At 34.7% G+C, this 23,870-nt stretch overlaps 1 long non-coding RNA gene and 1 pseudogene across 2 annotated transcripts; both read left to right on the top strand.

Annotated features, from left to right (window-relative positions):
- The first annotated feature begins 4,830 nt into the window (after positions 1-4,830).
- On the top strand, positions 4,831-6,299 carry LOC146932068 (uncharacterized). Its single transcript, XR_015006916.1, has 3 exons — positions 4,831-5,238; positions 5,421-5,559; positions 5,689-6,299. It is a non-coding gene; the product is annotated as an uncharacterized LOC146932068 (long non-coding RNA).
- Positions 6,300-9,717: 3,418 nt separating this feature from the next.
- Positions 9,718-11,545, top strand: LOC146932067 (protein IRX15-LIKE pseudogene; annotated as a pseudogene). Its single transcript, XR_015006914.1, has one exon. The product of XR_015006914.1 is annotated as a protein IRX15-LIKE pseudogene (transcript).
- The last annotated feature ends 12,325 nt before the right edge of the window (positions 11,546-23,870 follow it).

The raw sequence follows: 23,870 nt of genomic DNA, 5'->3' as shown, positions 1-23,870 counted from the left end.
ACTCCAACAACAACAGAAGAACCGACAAAAAAGACTTTGAATGAACAACAAAGTTTTTCATCAACATCTTCAGCGGGTTCTATGCCAGAGGAAGATATGAAAAAGTCATGGGCTGAAAAAGTTGAACAAGAAGATGAAGAGGCAAAAAATGGTTTAGACCAACCAAGCGATGCTGTCGATCCACAACCAGAAAAGAATGTGTATGTCATCTTTGATGGTCCGATGAAAGGCATCTACAACAATTGGGCAATTGCAAGCCTTCACATTAATGGCAAAAATGTCAGACACAAAGCTTACCCAACAATGGAAAAAGCAAAAGAAGCTTACAAAACCTCCTATAAAGAAATGACCATTGCCAAAGAAATTGGCCAACCATCAAAAATGGAGTCAAAGAAAAAGATCTCAGTGGGATCCATAATAAATCTCCAGAAAGAAAAAAATAAGCCAAAAACCCTTGATGATTTCATGGGAAAATGGAGATGGCTAGCAAACTTCAAAGAAGAGTTAGCAGTTGAGTGTTTTTACCCAGTCAATACCACACATGGGGTAAAAGCTAATACAGTTCCTGGAATATCCAAGGAATTACTTAAAGAATTCTATGATTATGGAATGCTTAAGACCGTATATCTTGAAGAAGGAGAAGGTCGCAGGTTCCAAGAATTGGCTGATCTTCCAAAAGAAATTGGTGATACAGCAAAAAGGTTTAATGACTTCCTTGCTAAAGGAAGAGAAATATATCTCCAGTTCGAACAAACCTATCCATGGTTTTTTGAAGAAAATAATTTCATGGCTGTAAAACCAAGAACAGTCATCAAAATAGGAATTTCAAATAAAACTTATCTACCTCCAAATTCAGAAAATATTGGATGGACAGTAGATTCGTTCATTTATCAAATGAAACGTTTTTACGATAATCTTATTAGATATGGTTCTACCATTATTAATTATAAGGTTCTCTACACCACAGAAACCTGTCTTATGGTCTGCGACTCGAAGAAGAAGGTTTCAAAAGAACACCTTAAGCAGACACTTCATTATGAAGAACTATTCTCAAGATTTGAGAATTCTCTTTACCAAGTTCCAGATGAAGTGCAACAGGAGTGTTGCCAATATTTTTCAAAATACAAAGGGCACTCATGTAAATGGTGTGCAAAAAAGAAAGTGTCGGCAGAAGAAGACAAGATACCGACAATCACAGTACCTAAAGATAAGGCAAAAGAAAAAGCCTAGACACGCGTCATGTAGATGACCGAAGGAAAAAAGATGTAATAATGGAACCTTATCATCTGAGTCAGATGGGGTCCATTTAGTTGAAAATCTTATCACCTTATGTGATAATGCTTTTACTTTTTTTCTTTGCGTGTTTTGTTTGTTTTTCTTTTGAGCTGGAAGGAAAGTGACATGTGACCTACTCTGTAAGTCCTTTCCTCCTATAAATAAGAGCCTCGATGCTCACTTGTAAATTACAACTAAAATCAATGAGGTAAGTACCTTTAGTTTGTGGGAAAGAACTTCGCAGGATTAGGTTGTCATAGCAAAATTTTAAGTTTTTAATATCAATAATCGAAAGATTATTTCAAGTTTCATCAAATAATCGAAAGATTATTTCAAATTCCAAAGGATCGGAAGATCAGAGTCATCAAAAATCCAAGACGAAGTCAGGTATGATTTTAAATAATTTAAATATTTTATAATTCTTACATTTTATGATGGAATTTAGCATGAAAAAAGAAGGTTCATCTGGTTTTATAGCAGATGTATTAATAGATCACATAGAAAAGGTAGATTTTACCTTAAAACCTGAAGAAAATTTCAAACAAAAAAGCATTTTTTCTTTGATAAAAGAAAAATTATCTAGAGAAAACATACTAAAATATGGTATGATGGTAGGAGAAGTTGCTATACCAATGGAATCAACAGACGGATCTGTTGTAATATCCTTAATTGATAACGAACAAATTAATAATAGATTAAAACATCTATCGTTAGAAAAAAGACAGAAGATAGGATATATTCATATATCAACTATCCAAATAATCATAAAAAGTACTTTTATGAAAGGAATAGATGCAGAACTAGAACTTCTTATTGAAGATGCTAGGATGAATGAAAAACATTCACTAATAACCCAAGGTGAGGGAAATTTAAAGTGTGGAAAATTAAAATTTGACATAAATTTACAGATAGGATTGAGTTTAAATGACATAGATCTAGACAGATCTCTAGTAATTCATTATAAGCTTAAAGACCAAACCCTCATGAAACCAGGAAATCATCCTTTTAGTGTAAGTTATAAAATGAATTATGCATTAAGTAATTCCCATTACAGTATAGAATTTAGTGGAAAAGAAAAAATACAAATAGATGAACTATTTGCCCCACTAATAAAATTAGAATCACCAATTCTAAAACCATTAAAAAGGTCAAAATCTATTATGACTATAGAAAGAACACCTCTTCTAAAACAAGAAGAAAGTACTAGTGAACCAAAGTTCCTACCAGCAAGAACTTCATTAGATAGTAATGAAAAGAGAAAGCTTAATAAAACTTTATCAGAAATAAAAACGGAATTGTTAGGTATCAATAGAAAATTATAATGCCAGGAATAACAATAAAAAATGAGTTAAGTTTATTCAGAAGAAAACTAGATAACCTAGTTAATAAAATAGAAGAAAATTTTTTAAGAATAGAAATGAAAAATACAATTTGGGGAATCCATGATCTAATGATTTTACAAATTTCATACATAGATGAAATGATAAAAGAATTAGAAGAAACAGAAAATATTTCTGTTACCCAAAAGGAAAGAGCCACAACCCTGTTATGGCCATCTCAAAAACTAACTGAATTTGAACAATCTTTAGCAAAAATTATATAATGCCTGGTTTAGGTCTTATAACAGAAGTAAAACTCTTTAAAGAAAGATTAGAGAACATAGTCTCTGATATAGAATTTTATCACAGAAGAATTGTCTTAAGTCAAATTCTTTTTCATTCCAAAGAATTAGTACAATACCATATAGAATATATTGAAGACTTTTTAAGAGAAATAGAAGACCTAGAAAATCTTACAAACACACAAAAAGAAAGAGCTAAAACACTCTTAAAACCATTTCAAGGTCTAATTAAAATCGAACAAATGTTAAATCAAGTTCGAGAAAATTCCGCTGGCGGCCCTGCGCCCAACCTGGTATCAGAGCCAGTATTACAATCCTAAGGGATGAAGATAAAAATGAAAATAAAAATATTATATTTTCAAAAAAGACAAAAACTTATCAAAGTCACTCTTTTGCTTAACCAACTTAGTAGAATTTTATATGAAATCAGTTAATCTTTTAACCGATTTAAAAACTCATAGACATGAGTTGTCAAAATTCTATTGGCTGTGCCCAAGAGACAGGTGTTAGGCCTGTGCCTATGCAAGTGTTTCTCTTCCTTTCAATGTCTATGATTTCTTGTTTCACAAGGTTTTTGATTTAATTCATAATGGTTCTTGGTGTTTTCCATTTTGGTTCTCTGAAGCTCATCCTGGTTTCATTAATGATATTAAGATAGTGTCATTCCCATCAATTCTTCCAATTATGAATTGGTTTAGGCCGACTTAATATATGGTTACTTGTATTTAAATGAATCATATTCCTCTAGATCTACACTACAAGAAACCACTAAAATTCCGAGGCACAAAATTCCTGAGAAATGGTCCTTTTCTTCTCGGAATGTCAATTTATATCAAGGAACTCATGTCCTCGTAATAAAGATTTGACAGCTGAGTGGAGACTCACATGTGACTACCGTTTCCAAGGAACTTTGTCTTCGGAATGTATTTTATTTATAAAAAATTAAATTTATAATTATTTTTCTGTGCCAACATTTTTGAATTTCAAATTTTTAAAAAATCGCTAATTTTATTTTGAAATTTGAAATTTTCCAAATATTAAACCGAAATTAATTACAAAATGATTCCATGTGTCGACTCAACATCAGTCATAGCAGCAAGCCCTAAATCCTAAGCTATCAATGTATGATTAATGTGGTGCGCATAGCGGTAGCTAACCTCCGATAAGTTTATCTGGGGAGATTCACTCTCACACGGATATCTAACCCTACGAGTACTGTATCTGAGCCATCCAGAGTAAAGGTTGAACCGCTCGAATGAACATACTTGATGGTGTTCAGCATACGAGGACATGATAACAAATGCCATATCCAGCTGATCCATATGCTCTTTGTAAGGATATGGTGAAGCCAGACCCCTCGGCGGTAGTTACATCATGTCACATGGATGTTGATGGTCCATACATCCCTGACATCCATACCCCTAAAGTGCTGGAACACCCAAGTCTGCAACAAAGTCAAATTTGAGGGGATGAGACCTAACCTTTAATTTGATGTTTGATAAAGCATCAAATGTGATAAATTTGAGCAAAAAACTTTTTGGATTTCGGATTTTGGGAGAGAGAGAGAGAGAGAGAGAGAGAGAGAGAGAGAGAGAGAGAGAGAGAGAGAGAGAGAGAGAGAGAGAGAGAGAGAGAGAGAGAGAGAGAGAGAGAGAGAGAATGTGAAACGTAAATGTAAAACTGTAGAAATGGGGGAAGTTACTATCTTCGTTTTATATATAGCAATTTTCATATTTTAGAATTCAAACGTATTTCAGATTTTAAAATCTGAAGGCCAGTTTTGGGAAAAAAATAGGGTGTGTGAGAACCTCGTAGGTGGGAAAAGTAATAGTCTTTTATTATAGTCAATTCTAGTTTTTTTAGGCCCAAGCCCACTACCCAACCCTAGTTTTTACTGATTATTTAAAGAAGCCTCATCCTTCACTTATTTTCTCGATCCTCATTACTTCTTCTCTTGTGTTCTTATTTCTCCTGCCTGTTTTATTCATTTGTCTTGTTTCTTCATTTTCTTCTTCTTTTTCATATCCTTTATCTACGATCGATTTCTTACGATCCTAAGCATTTTCGCAACATCTCACTACATTTGTGATTTTTTTGTTGCTAACCTTTGTGAACCCACTAACAAGTTTGCGTGTGAATGGGGTTGGTAAGTTGTACTAGTTATTAATTTTAACTAGATATACACACTTGATAGAAAACATTTTAGATCTGGTAATTTGATCAAATCTATTATGTGTTTGAATTTTGATCAAATATATTTGATTGGATGATGATGAAGAAGATGACGACGTGATTGTTAAAAAAATCATCAATATCAAAATCAAATCGACGAAGCACCAAATGTATGCCTTCTTTTGTTAATCCTTAACATGTCTTATTTTTGTTTTCCAATAACTTATATTTAGATGTAATTATTTTTTGTTTTATTTCGGTTCCTTGACTTTATTGTCGTCAGCCAAATTAGTCTTTTCCGTCAATTTTTAGCAATTCTCGGTTCACTAATGCTTCTAGGTTCCATTTCAAGGTATCACCTGCATCATCATTGCTCCCAAACATTGCCCAAGCAGATTCATAAAGTCGACAAATTCATCGAACCTTCAAAATTGGTAGCATGCACAATTAGAAGAATTTGGACAAACATACATTTTCTTCTCCAAATTATGGTTATTTTATTCATCTTCTTCTTCCTCTTAATTCTTTATTTTCTTCCTAATTATTAATTGCTATTCTGTACTTGTAAACTTTGTAGGTTTGATTGCCTTACAACAAACATTTTTTTTTTTTTTGTTAAGGTGAGGATGGTGATGAGAGAAGTTCGTAACAACATGAAGATGGAATCCAAAATCAGAGTAATTCGCATATTGTAAGCCATCTTCAATTCATGGACAGAGGCAAGTCGATGATGTCAATGTCTTTGACTAGTTCCAAAACTCGAAGTCAAGAATATTGGATTCAGTGAACAATAAACAGGGATGACGGTGTTGCAATTAAGAATCAATAAATGGGAATAAATGAACAATACAACCCTTGTCGAAATTTGATGGAAATGACTAACTTTGATTGACGAAAGTAAAAGTAGGGGGAACAATAGAAAAACAAAAATAGGTATGAGACAAAACTAAAATCACCAAACAAGTTAACGGAGCAAATATGTAATTTAGCCGATATCTATCTTATTTATTTATTTATTTATACTAATGCTATGCACAATATCATTCTTCTAGTTCATAGTGTATGGACAAATTTTTGTGAGATCTAAATTATTTATTTGTTCTACAAGATTAAGTTGTGTTTCTTTTCTTACCATTATCAAAGTATGAGACTCATAGCATTTGTATAAATGCATGTGCTTGATTTGTATTCAATAACCAATTCAATAATAATACACAATTTATTCAATTTCCTTTCTTTGTGTGTTTATCAAAATGTGAGTGTGATGAGTCTATTATGATCATCCTAATTCCAAAATCTTAATCCCAACACATCTTTACCATCAATAGTCTCACCCCTTTTATTATGTACACAATCAACCAACCATATATACAAAACCATAGCTTTGATGGAATAGATTCATTGGCAAAGCAAGAAAAAAAACGGAAGTGATTAAGAAGCAAATGTTGTTCAGGAGGAACATTACCAAGATTCAAATTCATACACAATTTTGATAAATGATGATTGCTCCCATCAATGAGGATTTTTCAAAATCAGATTTGTGGTTTCTTGATACTGGTTGACAAGTCACAAGGAGTGGTTGGTTGACTTGCATTCATCAAGAAAGGTCAAGGGAAGGTTTGCAAATGATAGAACCTTAGAAGTTGGGGGTATCAGAAAAATGGTGATCAAGAGGAAGAATGGAAAATCAACCGTGATAGAGAATGTTCTCGGTGTTCTTGGTACGAAAAGTAATTTGTTAAATCCTGGTCAACTAATTCCAAAGGAATTCCAAGTAGTTTTGGAAGATAATATGATGAAAAAGTATGAAAAGTAATTTGTTAAATCTTGGTCAACTAATTAGAAGTTGTTTTTGAGAGCTCTTCTTGCCAAAAATAGGAAATTTCATATGGAAAATGATAGATACAACAAAGGAAAATTTAACGAAAACTTCGCGACAGTGTAGTTGCTCCACACCTTTCCTATATTAAACTCCATTACCTTCCTTGATTTCCGACCAGCATGAAATTTAATTGGCTTAAACCTTTTCTTGATCAATTCTTGATAAAAACTCTCTAGATAAATAGCAATGATCATTTCATATTGATATGGTTGCAACAAAGATTCCGTGTTTGAAAGCTACAAAATCGACGGAAGAATGTTGGCATTGGAACCCAAGATTTAGTCACTTGGAGTTTAGAAGCTTGAATCAACTTGGAGTAAAAATGTCGGTTTATGGAATTCAAATGATCAAAGTACCAACAAAGATGTGGAGTTTGTTTGGTAGGAAATCAATCCAAAAAGTTACTTCAATATAAATTTCCTATGAGATCAAACGAGGTATTAAGAGTTGTAAATCTGATATCTCTTTAGTTGATGAATTTAGTATAATGATGTGAATTTATTTGATTAAAACCAAAGGTGAAGCACTTGAAATATTTTAGAATTTCAAAGTGAAAGTTGAGAAGCAAAGGGGAGTATACCTCAAAAGAGTTTGAATATTTTTGTGTAAAAAATGGAATTGAGAATGAAGTTACAACTCCGTATACTCAACAACTTAACGTCCTGGTTGGGAGGAGAAGAAATAGAATTGTGTTAGATATGACAAGAAGCATGTTGAAATAAAAAACTTTGCCACATTCATTTTGGGGAGAAGTTGTTTCGACAACAGAGAAGCATGCATGCACTAGATCAACAAAGAAGGAAATATAGATCATTTGGTCCACTAAAGAAAAAAGAAAATATATCACCAAAGACGTGATCATTGCTGAAAATGAAAAATGGAATTAAGGGATCTGGTCTCGTATTGATTTCATACTATTTGAAGATCAAAATGTAGGCAAGTATCCAGTAGACTTGATGGCTTTGAAGTGTTTGATGACAATGAGATAGGAAGTGATGATGAATAAGTGCCTTTTGCAATGTTTGTAAATCTGAACCACTAAGTTTCAAAGAAGGCATGAGCAAGAAAAAGCTTGGGAGTATGACAAATCAATTCAGTTTAGTTAATAATTGTTAGAGATAGTTACACACATGTAACATTTTAGTTAAATTTGTGTTTAACATCGTGCTATCCAATATAAGTCTTTGTACTAGTCTTCAAAAAATAATCTTTGTACTAGTATAAATACATGTATTTTACATGTTTTCAGCATCACCAATTAAACCAATTGCATAATATAAATTTTATTTTCTCTCCATAGAGGGATTCATAAAGTGTGAGGGTGAGTGCATGTTAGAAGTCACACATCTAGTAGATAGATGGTTGGATGTGGTATTTAAGCCATGAAGCTCTTCCACCTAATTGTCTAGTCTTTTAGGTTTGACTCTCTTAGTCGACATAAGTCCCAGTCGATGCTTTCATTGTACTCGTAGGTAAGTGAAACCTCCAAATATGGAAAGGGGCCGATGTGGACGTCGGCTCTTTAAGGACTAGGTTAAGACTATTGGAGACGATTGCCCTTCTTCAAGCAGGGCCGTCTAAACAAATTTGTAGGTACATGAATCCGCCTTCTTAACAAATTCGTAGGCATTTGAATTCATGACGACAACTCTCTTTTCATATTCTCAATCTACTTCTATTCCTCTTTTCATTTTTCTCTCTCTAATGTCATTGTTCAATAAAAAGTGAAAAAAAACGTTGTCACATAAAGTCGTTTGAAATTGAATTTTTGTTGGGACAAATTTTAGATTTGGCTCTCCTGAGAGATTAATCCTAACGGTGCATCGTGATCATTGTGATCCTATATGTGAGCATCTTGATTACGTCAAAACGTTGTTAACTCACCAAAGTGTGTGCTCATCATCATCAATTATTCTAAACGAGTACTTGTAGTATCTCTAGAATTTGAACCCAACAAATAAAAAAAATATAAGCATTTTTTAGATCTTATCACCAATAGAAGGTAGGGAGAAGCTGCATGTTCATACAATAAGCATGAATAGTCTGAACAAAGAATTTATGAAAAATGTCCCACGGCCCTAGATAAAGATAGAGAAATGATATTTTGACAACCACTTTTTGATAATTTTTGGGCAACTTTCTCTCTCATACTCACATGATACTGTTATTCTCTCTCTTCCTTTTTCTCTCTCCATTGTTTTTAACCAATAAGAAGTGAGAAAAACAAGGTTGTCAACAAAGTTGTCATCAAATGGATATCAAAATATCATTACTCATAAAGATATGCTTTACCAACAACTATCGATGCGCTTCCAAAAACTATCAATTATTTACGAACTTCAATTAATGACAAACCTAAACCTACATTATAGCATAGCACTACTAGTAGTACTTAGAGCAATGATATTCTAACAACCAAAAATCAACAACTTTTGTGACAACTACCAATTTTCAAAGGAAAAGTAGATAGTAACACGGAAACCAAAGCAATAGAGAGAGAAAGTAAAAAGATAATGTGAGTATGAAAGATAAAGTTGTCACATAGGTTGTCACAAAATGGTTGTTAGAATATCATTTCTCTAGTACTTAATAAAAAACAATTAGTACGATAAATGAATGATTATAAAATTAAGTAAACATACTTAATGTTTTATAGTATTTATTAAACCTAGTTTTGGACCCACATTTTTTGTATACGTGCAGCATCGTTAGTGGACCTACAAACGTGGTCCATATATTTACAGTAGCCACGACCTTTGCCTGGATACGTGACCCCTTCTCAATCTGCTCCGCAATTCCTCTGTCTGTCCTTCCTAACTTCGATGCATCATCTGGCCCCTCTTCCCTTACTAGCAGTAATATTACTAGTCCTACCACTTCCACCCCCAACTTGATGATTACTGTAGTTCGGTTAAAAAGTTTCACACTAGATAAGAGATCTTATAGGATCACTCTTCGGATTAACTGTGTCTCGATGTAGGATTCGTATTGTGTCTAACATCAACACGACATCAATACATATAATTATACTATATAATTTTCTCAAATTATTAACAGTATCAATATGTTAGTGTCGGTTATATATTTAATATCCGTGTCCGTATGCGTGCTTGATACTTCATCACATAAACATATGCATAAGCACAACACATAAGGATAAAATAGTACTACTATTATATAGTCCTAATAAACGAAAACTTAGCAAAGAACCTCTCTCTCTCTCTAGTCTCAAAAAGATGAAGAACAATTCAAATCCTAAGCTTATCCTTCTCCACCCTTCTCTTCACAAACAAGCTCCAACAACACCCTTTCACTCTCACCGTCTCTGGTTTTTCTTCTTCCTTCTAACATTCTTCACTGTAGTCTTCACTCTCACTCTCATCACCACCATCACCTCTTCCACCTCCTCCGCCGCATCATCCACCGCCTCTCCTCTTCCACCCTCCGTTACCAAAGCTCTCCTCCACTACGCTTCCTCTTCAAACACCACCACCAAATCCATGTCCTTTGCAGAAATCAACGTCATAACAACCACTCTTCACCTTACACCACACCCCAACTTCCTCATCTTTGGTCTCACCCATGAGTCACTACTCTGGTCTGCACTAAACCAAAATGGCCGCACTGTTTTCATAGATGAAAACGAATACATGATCTCAAAATTTGAACAGTCAAACCCAGGAATAGAAGCTTACGATGTTCAGTTCACAACCAAAGTTAGTGAGTATCCTAAGCTTCTTTCTCATGCAAAAGCAAAGTCTAAACACGATTGTAAACCTGTGCAGAATTTGTTATTCTCAGAGTGCAAACTCGGAATCAACGATTTGCCGAATCACATTTACCAACTCTCTTGGGATGTGATTCTTGTTGATGGGCCAAGAGGGTACTTTCCAGCAGCTCCGGGGAGAATGTCGGCGATCTTTACAGCAGCAGTGTTGGCTAGGAGCAAGAAAGTGGGAAAAACTCACATATTTGTTCATGATTTTGGAAGAGAAGTGGAGAAGATTTTCAGCTATGAGTTTCTTTGTGAAGATAATTTGGTTAACAATGTAGATCAGTTAGGGCATTTTGTGGTGAAGAGTGGAACCGACAGTGGTGAAAGTTCTGAGTTTTGCAGAAACTTGAGTTCCCCGTTGCTGTCTGTGTCGGTGTCAAAGGATGTTGATTGAGGAGTTAAAGTAATCTTTTGTTTCTTGAAAAAATGTGTAAAATTGTGTATTTTTGTTTTCTACTCCCTCCGTCCCGGTATAATTGACCTACTTTGGTTTTTCACACAGATTAAGAAAAGTGTATAAATGAAGGGGAAAGTGGAATATATTGTATTGGGAATGATAAAAGTAGTATTATTTAGTGTTATATTGTATTAGGAATGATGAAAGTTGTATTGAAAATTGAAATGGATCAGTTATTTTAGGACACTTTTTTTTAGAAAATGGGTCAGTTATTCCGGGACGGAGGGAGTAGCTTTTATGTATTTTTAATAGGAAAAAAAAGTGTAATTTAATTTGCTTTACAATATTGGACTGCTTTTTCACCTGAAAAAAGGGGTGAGAACGTGATAATGGAGCTTAGCTTTACAGATTTATTTTGTATTATCTTTGGGCTTGTAGCAATGATTATTTTTCTTTTTCTTTATTTTAGGATAAATTGAAACTTTTGAGACTTGTGAATTTGCAAGTGGAGCCAATGAAATGGGAGTATATTTGGATTCATTTTATAAAATGAAAATGACAGCGATTCTACGAATTAATGTAAAAGATACACTTTAATTTTTTTTAAAAATCACAATGCCATGTGTCAAATAAAATAAAATCACAATCTCTTACAAGAAAATTGAATTTGTCCTATAATATTTGTTGAATTTGACAATTTCGCATAAATAATTAAGAAAAAGTGATAAATAAAAGTAAGAGAATGATAATTTTACTAAGTTATTCTTGGTATATTCTCATTACAATAAATTTAGAACGGCAAAAAAATAATCCTAAGCGTTTTTTGAGGGGAAAAATAATCCTAAGCTAACAGCCAAAACAGTAGCAGTTGTGTATTCATTTCTTTGTCGTGTTGAATATGCTCTCCTTTTTATTTTGACATGAGTTGAATATGGTGTCTTTGTTTTGAGTATACATAATTTAAAAACAGTAATTTTGTATCATATAAAATATAGAGAAATGATATTTGAACATCCATTTAGTGACAACTTTGGCAACAACTTTCTCTCTCATACTCACATTACTTTTTACTTTATCTCTCTATTGCTATGGTTTCCGTGCCAATACCACTTTTTTCTTTGTAAAATATGGTTGTCAAATAAGTTGTCACCAAATTTGTTGTTCAAATAACACTCCTCTAAAATATATGGCTCTTCTTCATTTCAAAAATACAACTTGAATTCGATGATTGATAACTCCTTATATTTTTTTTTCTTCTACTTTTTGTATTATGGATCCAAGATATTTAAATCATATAATTTGCTTCTCTCAGGAGAAAGACATACGTTTATAGGCTTGTCTTCAACCTCTCATTTAATTCCTCCATCGACTCTCCAAGTAGGATTATATCATATGCAAAAAAGCATACATATTGATGCTAGGATGTGCTTTGTAAGTACATTCAAAACTAAAGTAAAAAGATAAAGATCTAGGGTCGAACTTGTTTTATCTTGGTTTTCGGGTGTCAAACATGGATTACGTTTGAACCTTTTAAACCGGTGATATCTTATTTTTTCTTGGGAAGGGAAAAAGTAAGCAAAACCCTTGAGAATCGAGGTCCGGGAGTTGTTTTCGCTACGGGAAGGTGTTAGGCACCCATAACGACTATAGTATCCTATAGGAACCGTCTTTAATTTCTACGCGCGCGCTTTATTTTTAAATGCTATTTTGAAATGTTATTTACACCTAAAGTTTGCTAAATGAAGAATTGGAGGGAGAAGAATGTTTTTGGATTTTTATTTTAGTTGAATTGAAGGAATTTTGTTCCTTGCCTACGTACCCGATTAACGGATCAAATCCACCGTAGTTCTCTTCCAAAAATGTTTTTGTTTTTGTTGGTTGATTTTAAGTTTGAAAATGGAATTTGAAGAATAGAAAGAGGCCTCAAGGGCATAAGATTGTGAAATTGTGAGGTTGGAATTAGTTATTTGCAAAAACAAGTCAAAGTATGATTAAAGTTTGTTGAAATTTGATTAAGAAAATGAAATGAAAAATCAATGACCCCAAGGTTTATTGTAAAAAAAAGATTTGAGTGAAGTTTGTTCATATTTTTGGAAAATGATTTTTCTAAGTATAAATCCTAGGCATACATCTAAACATACAATCCTAAACATACATCTAAACATGCATATTCTAACTACATAGTGATGTGTGTGCATGTGTAGGTGCTTGTGTCGGTGTACATCATTAGAGTCCATTGTCCTTTACATCATACCCTAGATACATTCTATGGTCTTGCAAGAAATTTAAAATGGCATGAAAAGAATATTACAAAATTTCCTAAGCTTTACATTCTAATCTTTGTACAAATTAAATTGCAAAAAAAAAAAAATAAAGATGAATATGGGATGAAATGGAGATGCTTATGAAATGATGAAACATGAAACAACAAAGAGATTAGCAATACAAGATATAATATGGAAAATAAAGCAAGTAGAAATTGCATAACAAAATGAGCAAAACTTGACTAAAAAGTAGCAAAAACTTTAGCCAAAAAAAATGGGAAAATGGACTTGAAAAATTACCATAACATCAAAGCAAATTTAAGACTTAAAATTCTCATATCAATGGTGATTTTCAAATGGTTCATTTCAGCCAAATCATGAGAACTATAAGCACAACTATGAGCCAAGACTTCTAGTGCATTTTCAAATCCACTTTACACATTATTTCTTATGGTAACAATACACATTATTTATGAAACAAGAAAATCACAATTTGCACTTTCAAAACATGCCAAACAAACACAATTTTCAAAAGTAAACAACATTACACATTTGCATATTAAACATTCAACACAATGTGGCAAAATATTAGAGTCAAAAGCATACAAAGACTTCACAAAAATTGACAACAAGTACCAAACATCATACACAAGACCGCTTATATTTTCTATCCATTTTTCATGTCAAAATATCATAGGAAACAAATTTCAAGTATCAAAAAAAAAATTGCAAGAGAGTTCACGAATTTTTGGAAGTTTTTAACAAGATTTTTCAAGGAATAGAAAGGAATTGAATCAACAACAAACAAATATTTTTTCATATATTTTCCATAGTCTTTTAACATGCAAGAAACCACAAAAATATAGAGGAAAAAGTTAAAGAACACATAGAAAAATTAATTGGGATTTTTATCGTGAAAATATAACGCAGCAGGGGGTACGAACAGCAAAATTAGCAATGAATACACAGGGAAAGGGGGTGTGAGTAGCATCATACCTGCAGAAAATTGTTTGGGCTTGTGAACTGTGAATTTATATCAGCCCCTTCAACCCAATAAGCATTCTGGTTCCTACTTGAGAAACATCATACATTTCCACATCACCATTGCCGCCACAGCCGAATTCGTGGATGAAGCTTTCGAAACACAAGAGAGATACGAGTTGAGTAAAGAGAGAAATTCTGGGCGGCACTATTGGCCATTGAATCGGAAGAAAAAAAGCTCGAATTGGAGGTGGCGCGTGAGGTTCACGAAGCCGAACTGGTTCAGCTTGCAGGAATCAGTTTCATCCTCTTCTTCTCTGCGCAATCTCATGTTCTTGGCACTTCTTCTTGATTCTGGATTCGAATTCGCCGCCGTTGTAACTGAAAAGAATTGTGGTTTGAATCAGACTTGTTACTGGATTCTGATTTGAAGGTGTTGTTGCGGTTTCAATCTTCTTCCTCTTTGGATTCGATTCTGCTCCTGTTTCTTTGACTCTATTTGCGACTTGTTTTGATTCCACTCCTAGCTTCTCCGTTCTGGATCCGGTTGCGTCTTGTTCGACCTTGCCTTGGACCTTGCTTCTTTTCGGAGCTTTCACGAACTGTCACGGTTGATTCACGATCCGACGCATTGTTCGCCGGAAATCTCAGCTCTGCGTGGTTCTGAATTGTGTTTGAGACCTTGCGTGTAACTCAGATTCGAGTCCAAACAAACGTTGCTGAAATCGATTGCAGGAGCGTATAGGAATTGTTTGTTGTTGGTTTCGTTTGGACTTCGAGCAATCGTGATGTTGAGAGATTGGAATGATTGAACCGAAGAACGGGAAAAAGAATTGACGAGATGAAGGAAAACAGAATTGATTGTGAATTATTGGATTGAATTTGGTTAGGAATTGGAGGCTGTTACGGTGATTGTGGAAGTTGATGAAGGTGGTGGAAATTGGTTATGGAGGTTAGTTATGGTGGTGGAAGTGGTGGTTTATGGTGGTTATGGAGGTTTGTGGAGGTTGTTAGAGGTTGAAGATGAAGTTAGTTAGAGGAGAGAGAAAATGGGAAAAAAGTTGGTTAGGTGGGAGGGAAAATTGAGAGAGAAAATAATTAGGAATGTTGTGATTTTTTTGTGGAGTTTTTGTGAAAATGATTAATGAAAAATTGACCAAGACTTTGACTTATATAGGTGTCATGGTAAGCTTGGACCAATGAGGAAATGCCACATGGACTTGGACTTGTAACAAACTCTTAAGGACCAATAGCATTTGGACACATGGCACTTGGACTCTAACAAATTTAAAAAGGATTAAAATGTAAATAACAAAAGTGCGCGGACTAAAATGAAAATTAAAACAAAAATTGAATTTGAAAAAGTAAATTGAAAATTAACGTGAAATGAGACAATTAATAACAACAAAGCAGATTAAAACGAATCAGAAATATTATGTGAAATGACCAAAATGCCCATGGAGGCTAAAACGACTAAAAATGACTCAGATGCAATTTTAAAATGGATTTTTAACAGGAAATTAAAGCAAGAGTTTATACAAGCGAGTTAAAAGACTCAGAGACAATTTTTAGAATTTAAACAGGGTTTTAACACATGAAAAGACTAAAATGCCCCTAGGGGCAAAACTGACTCAAAATGACTTCAAATGCAATTTTTAAAAAGGATTTTGACATAGAATTGAAATGAAGACTTATTCAAACTATTTGAAAGGACTCAACCAAATTTTTAAAGATTGAGGGAAATTTGACATAGGAAATGTTTTATCTTGGTTTTCGGGTGTCAAACATTGATTACGTTTGAACCTTTTAAACCGGTGATATCTTATTTTTTCTTGGGAAGGGAAAAAGTAAGCAAAACCCTTGAGAATCGAGGTCCGGGAGTTGTTTTCGCTACGGGAAGGTGTTAGGCACCCATAACGACTATAGTAACCTATAGGAACCGTCTTTAATTTCTACGCGCGCGCTTTATTTTTAAATGCTATTTTGAAATGCTTATTAAACCTAAGGATGTTCTAAGTGAAGAATTGGAGGGAGAAGAATGTTTTTGGATTTTTATTTTAGTTGAATTGAAGGAATTTTGTTCCTTGCCTACGTACCCATTTAAGGGATCAAATCCACCGTAGTTCTCTTTCAAAAATGTTTTTGTTTTTTGTTGGTTGATTTTAAGTTTGAAAATGGAGTTTGAAGAATAGAAAGAGGCCTCAAGGGCATGAGATTGGAAAATAGTGAGGTTGAATTAGTGAATTGCAAAAGAAGTCAAAGTTTGATTATTTTCATTGAAATTTGATTAAGAAAATGGAAAAGAAAATACAATGGGATATTGGATCCCAAGGTTTATTTGGAAAAGGTTTGAGTGAAGTTGTTCACATTTGTTTGGAAAATTGGTTTTTTCTAAGTATGAATCCTAGTCATTCATCTAAACATACAATCCTAAACATACATCTAAACATGCATATTCTAGCTATATAGTGATGTGTGTGCATGTGTCGGTGCTTGTGTCGGTGTACATCATTAGAGTCCATTGTCCTTATTACATCATTGGCCTAGATACATTCTATGGCCTCTTTGCCAAGAAATTAAAATTGCATGAAGGTAAAATATTACAAAACCTCTAAGTATTTACATTTTTAAACTTAAAATGCAAGAAATTAGATGAAGAAGAAGATGAAGTGGGAATGCTTATGATGAATATGAAACATGAAATGGAAAGGTTAGTAGCATAGAGCAATATCAAAGGAAATAAAGCAAGAGAAGTACTAGGACATAAAGGGTAGAAAATAAAGGCAAAAGAGTGCAAATATAGCTAAAATTTATTCATAAAATGCAAGAACCAAGTGACCCATAATTCCCACATTCCAATTAAATTTAAAAAGGTTCATAATAAAGTCTTGGAATGGAAATTAAGACTACATGATTTTCTTGGCATTTTAAAACAAATTTTGAACATACTTGCATTATTTAACTATTTAACTAACTTGCAAGCTAAGTAACCTACTAAGACTCATACTCATGCACTAATATCAAACACAAACAGTAGCTAAGCCCTATGGAATCAAAAGGTATAGGTCACCAACATTCAATTGGAATTAAAATCAAATGAGTTTTCATTTATTTTTAGCACAAAATGTCACAAAACATTAGGAAAATTAACCACACCATGCTCACCAATTTTTTTATGTACAATTAACACCAAAAAGTCACATAATTGTCAAAAAACACTCATGAATTTCTTTGGAACTTTTTTCAAAGAGTTTTGATCACAAGAACATGTAAAAATTTTCACAAGATTTAACAAATGCAAAAAAATGCTACATATTTTTTATCCAAATTCAACACATAATAACATCACAAAAAGATCAAGAAGCTAGTCAAAAACACATGAAAAAATACTTGGAATTTTTAACAAATCTTTTGAGCATAAAGGTGTGCAAATAGCAGGAAACAGTGGTAAGAATAGCAACAAAACAAGGAAACACGCAGGAAACTAAGCCCAAACCCAAGCCCAAGGGATGAATGGATCCTGGATCCTCAGGGAATCACAGAAGGCCGTTGGATTGATCCAACTGGATCAACCCTTAGATCTAACGGCCAGGACACAAAGCCAATGGTCCAATGACTGAACCAAACCGGTTCAGTCTGCTTATAAAAGGTCTTGAAGACCGGTTCACCTCATTTTCCCATTCGTTTCTCTCTCTTCTCTCAGAGTTCTCTCGTTCTCTCTTCTTCTTACTCTAACCCTAGCGGCGCCGTTCATGGCATTCACACATCAAACATGATTTTGGATTATGAACTATGAATCAACACACAAATCAAACATAGAATGGATGCGAAACACTTCGATCTTGCTGTTTTTCTGAAGAAAGTTGTTCGAACCGTTTGATTTTGACTTTTTTAGAGAACAAGAGTTCGAAACGTTTCGATCTACACGTTCTTTGAAGACGAGCGTTCAAAATGTTTCGATCTACATGTTTCTACAGGTTTGATTTCGGATTCTTTTGCTTTTTAGGGTTTCAACTTTCTTTTCAAAAAATTTTTGAATCAAAACCCTAATTCGAACTACTTTCTTCATTATTCACGGATTTGAAACTCAATTGATGAAATAAACGGTGAATTTTGGACGATTCATGTTTCTAGGGTTTCGTCCGAACTTCTTCGGATCTTTTTCAAAATCTTTCTTCAATTCACCGTTTATTCTTGATCTCAAACCTTCGATGATGATTTCGAAGCAAAAACGAGAAGGTTTTCCCTGAATATACCTGGATTTGTTTGGAGATTCGAACGTAAGATCCTTGAGCAAGCTTCGGCTTCTTCTGGTGAACTTCGAGACCAAAAATAAATCGGTGCTTTGGCTTTCTTCTTCTTCGAACTGTGATCTTGCTTCAATTTCCCCTTTCTTCTCTTCTTCGAACTGTGATCGTACAATTTCCTTGAAATTGTGCTGGAATTGCAGTCTTCAATTCGATGATGATGATTCCTTCGAATCTCTGAGAATTGCGAAACAAAATCACCTCAATCTTGAACTGTTTTCATTGTGCAATTGTTGAATTTGAGCTTTCTGTGATGAATTTTGTGGATTTTTGGTTGTGAATTGATGAATTTGAGAAACTTTGTGGCGATGATTGATTTGGATTGCGGTGGTTTTAGTTTGTTACGGTGGTGATTGAATTCTGTTACGGTGGTGATTGGAGAGAGAAATTCTGTTAGAGGTTTCTGATGGTGATGTGTCACTGAGTAATTGGGAAAGTTTTTTGTAATTGGTGATGTGGCCTCATTTTATAGGCCAAGTGTAATGTTCTGGACCAATAGCCTTGTGACACCTGGACATGGACTTGGAATAACTCGGCCTTGCTGGGTTTTTTGCTTTGAGGACCTTTTGTGCAATTTCGAAACTCTTGAGGACTGCCCTGCAATTTAAGAAAAAGGACCAGACTGCAAATTGGACAAAGGACTTAATTGTGATTTTGAAAATGTTTAAAAGGACCAAAAAAAGAAAAGACCAAAATTACTAATAAAAAGACTTCAAGGACTGTAATGCAATTAAAAATTTAAAGGACTTAAGAAAAATAAAGGTAAGAAGGACCAATATGCAATTTTAGGAACTAGAGGACTAAAGTGCAAAAAATAAAATAAAATTGGATTTAAAATTGGTAAACCTGACTAAACGTAAAGTGAGACAATTAAAACTGACAAAACGGACTAAAACGAACCAATGGCCTAAATGAGGTACTTTAAAGTACCTCTCTGCCGAAATTTCGTGTGAAATGACCAAAATGCCCCTGGGGCTAAAACGACTGCAAATGACTTAGATACGAATTTTAAAATGGATTTTTAACAAGGAACTGAAGCAAAGACTCATTCAAGCAAAATTAACAGACTCATAGACAATTTTTAGGATTTAAACAGTAACTTGACACTTGAAATGACCAAAATGCCCCTAGGGGCAAAACTGACTCAAAATGACTTCAAAATGCAAATTTTGGAATGGATTCTGACATAGAATTGAAATGAAGACTTATTCAAACTATTTGAAAGGACTCAACCAAATTTTTAAAAGACTGAAAGAAATTTGACATGGGAAATGACTAAAGTACCCTTACATGTGAATTTTGCAAATAACTTTGAAATAAAATGCAGAGAAAGATGGAATTGATCAGAGACAGTTCAAATGACTTATAATGCAAGGAAAGAAAAGTTGACTAGTATTTTTAGGTCCAAAATTAGGGTATAACAGCTGCCCCTATTTAAGTTTCTTTGTCCGGAGAGTCAAGAGACGGAGTCTTAGAGTTGACGGGACGAAGATACTTAAATATTAACATTTGCACTGCTTTTGGACATTAAAATACGTTTTCAGATTTTCAAAATTATGAATGCTATGGAATATTTGATTATGAATGCAAGACGAACGACTGGAGTCTATGGAAACTATCATGTCACTGGGGATTCAGGTGGACATTGACAGGGTAGACAAACCAGGGATAGAAAATAAGGTACAAGCTGCTCTTTGGGTCGAACTAGTCACTTGACCAAGGGATACAAAACAAGAGATAGGTGCAAGCTGTTCTTGGGATTGAACTTGGCACTTGACCGGAAACATAAGCACATAGGCAGATACGAGTTGTTCTTTGGATCGAACTTGCCACTTGGTTGAAAATACAAACAGATAGACAGACACAAACTGTTCTTTTGGATTGAACTGGCTGTTTGGCCGGAGACATAGACAAAAGGGTTGATACAAGCCGTTTCTTTGGATCGAACTTGCTTGTTGGATTATCACCACATCATGTGGGAGAGTGCAGACTGTTCTCTTAGAACGAACTTGTCGTTTGACCGATAACAAAGCATAAGCTGGGGTACAAACTGTTCTTCAGATTGAACTTGCCGTCTGACTGATAACAGAGCATAATCTGGGTACAAACTGTTCTATCGAACTTGCCGTTTGACCGATAACAGAGTATAAGCTGGGTACAAACTGTTCTGCAAATCGAACTTGCCGTTTGTCCGGAAGCATAGGTATACAAGTAGGTACAAGTGGTTCTTTTTTGGATCGAACCTGGCACTTGACCAGTAAAAAGATACAAATTGAAAGTCTGGCTTAACAAGATACCAATTGAGGGTAAATTGTCATTGACTTGATCTGAGAATAGACATGACCATTTTTGTTGGCCCAAGGGTAAATTGACATTGATTTGGATTGAATTGAAAGTTGAATTTGACATTTGACATTGGCTTGGAAATTGAAATTGACATTGACATTGACATTGACATTGACATTGGCTTGGAAATTGAAATTGACATTGACATTGACATTGGCATTGGATATTGACATTTGACATTGACATTTGACATTGACATTTGACATTGATATTGGAATTTGACATTGGAATTGGATTGAAATTGGAATTTGACATTGGAATTGGATTGAAATTGGAATTTGACATTGGAAATTGACATTGGAGATTGACATTGAAATTGGAATTGGAATTGGAGATTGACATTAACAGTGACATTGGAGATTGTCATTGAAATTGGAATTGGAATTGGAGATTGGAAATTTGGCATTGTCATTGGGTATTGACATTGGAATTGGAAATGAGATTGCTTCGAATTTGACAGTTGAAATTGAAGTTGAGATTGGAAATTGCTTCGAATTTGACAGTTTGACATTTGAAATTGGAAATTGCTTCGAATTTGACAGTTTGACATTGAATTGAATTTGGAATTGGAATTGAAATTGGAGATTGGAAATTGCTTCGAATTCGACAGTTGACATGATTGGAATTGAAGTTGGAGAGTTGAAACTTGCATTGAATTTGGCAGTTGAAAGTTGGATATGCAATATGTATGTATGGTATAGCAAGATTATTGGATGTATGAGCACATAAAATGCATGATTATGCATGTATGAATGCTTGGAATGCATGATTGGTTGGCAGTTTGACAGAGAAGTTTCTCAAAGGCAGACGAGACATCGGAAGATTGGGCACATAGTGGCTCGTGCTGCAACATATTCACAGGGGAAAACCTCTTTTGGAGAGACCGTCGTTGGGAGACGTATCAAAACCATGGCTAAGGGCAATAAAACTTGTAAAGGAGGGACCCTTGGAAAGTCCTTGAATACAGGTCGCCGTTGCTAGGCGTGTCAGTGCTGGGTAAACATTGGATGTTCGCATCTGTGGTCGATGCTTTTCAATTTTTCATTCTTTCATTTTCGAATCCCATTTTTGCCTGAACCGCCCTTTCGGGTTTTCAATTCACCGGGGAGTAATATTCTCTTCATTGCCCCATTTTTGCCTAAATTGCCTTCATAGGTTGTCAATCAGCGGGGTGCTCATTTTTTGCCTAAGCCGCCCTTTCGGGTTTTCAACTTAGCGAGCTTTTCATTTGCATTTTTTTTCATTTTTTTTTATTTTTTCATTTCATTCTGTTTTTTCATTCTTGCCATTGACCACAGATCATCCTGGGGAGTAACCTGCTTGTAACATGTATTGAAATAGACATTGACATTCATTCATTCATGCATGTTTCATTAAAATGTACCCTGTTGCTCAGGTTTGCTTTCAAAATAGACAGAAAAAGATTTTTCAATTTTCAAAAGATGTTTGTTTCCGGTATTGATGTTTATCAAATGGAAAGGAAATATTTTGTATAAAGCATTGAAAGTAGAAAGAAAAATAGAATTTCAAACAATAGCACAGGCTCAAATTGATGTAGGAGAGTGAGAGTCAGCCAAAGGCACGACTTCACGGATTTACAAAGCTTGGAAAATGGTAATTTTATTGGTTGGTGATACATTGAACACGATGACCGCTACATTTCATAGAAATTTTGAATTCACAAGTACAGAAGCCTCTGATGAAGACGATCATTGACAGTTGCAGATGTCCCAAGGGGTGATGGTGATTTGCCAGATATAGTTACTTGTCTTTATTGTCAACCTCATTTTTGCATGAACCGCCCTTTCGGGTTTTCGGCTCATCGAGGCGCTCATTCTTGCCTGAGTTGCGTACAATCTCAGCGAGCTCTTTCATATTCATTTTTTTGTCCCTAACTTTTGCCTGGATCGCCCTTTCGGGTTTTCGATCCACCGGGAAGCGCATTTTTGCCTAGGCCGCCCTTTCGGGTTTTCGACCTACCACGCTGTTCTTTTCTTTCTAGACAAAGTATTTCTTGACTATATCGGCATTGACAGGATTTGGGAGTTCAATACCATCCATGTGTGTAAGAATCAAAGCACCACCAGAGAAAGCCTTCTTGACAACATAAGGACCTTCATAGTTAGGTGTCCACTTGCCCCTTGGGTCGGGTTGTTGACTTGTCCTTCTTTTCAATACAAGTTCGCCTTCCTTGAATTCTCGAGGTCGGACTTTCTTGTCAAAAGCATTCTTCATTCGCACTTGATACAACTGTCCATGAGTCATAGCATCCATACGTTTCTCTTCAATCAGATTCAATTGATCATACCGACTTTGACACCATTCAGCCTCAGTTAACTTTGCTTCCATAATCACTCGAAGAGATGGAATCTCCACTTCTAGAGGGAGAACTGCTTCCATACCATACACAAGAGAGAAAGGAGTTGCCCCGATTGAACTGCGTACCGTAGTACGGTAACCATGCAAGGCAAACGGTAGCATTTCATGCCAGTCTTTGTAAGTAGTGACCATCTTCTGAACAATCTTCTTGATGTTCTTGTTAGCGGCCTCAACTGCACCATTCATCTGAGGTCTATAAGGGGAAGAGTTGTGATGTTCAATTTTGAATTCTTCACATAAAGCTTGCATCATGCTGTTGTTCAGATTGGAACCATTGTCAGTGATGATTTTATTGGGAACACCATATCGACAGATGATATTATTCTTGATAAACTTCACAACAACTTGCTTGGTCACATTTGCGTAGGAAGCAGCTTCAACCCACTTGGTGAAATAGTCAATTGCCACTAGAATGAAACGATGTCCATTGGAAGCTTTTGGTTCGATTCTTCCGATCATGTCAATGCCCCA

Source organism: Medicago sativa, chromosome 4 (genome assembly GCF_051527215.1).
Source record: "Medicago sativa cultivar Bolivia chromosome 4, Bolivia_mono, whole genome shotgun sequence".
Lineage (NCBI taxonomy): Eukaryota > Viridiplantae > Streptophyta > Magnoliopsida > Fabales > Fabaceae > Medicago > Medicago sativa.
This window is presented reverse-complemented; position numbering and strand designations above follow the sequence as displayed.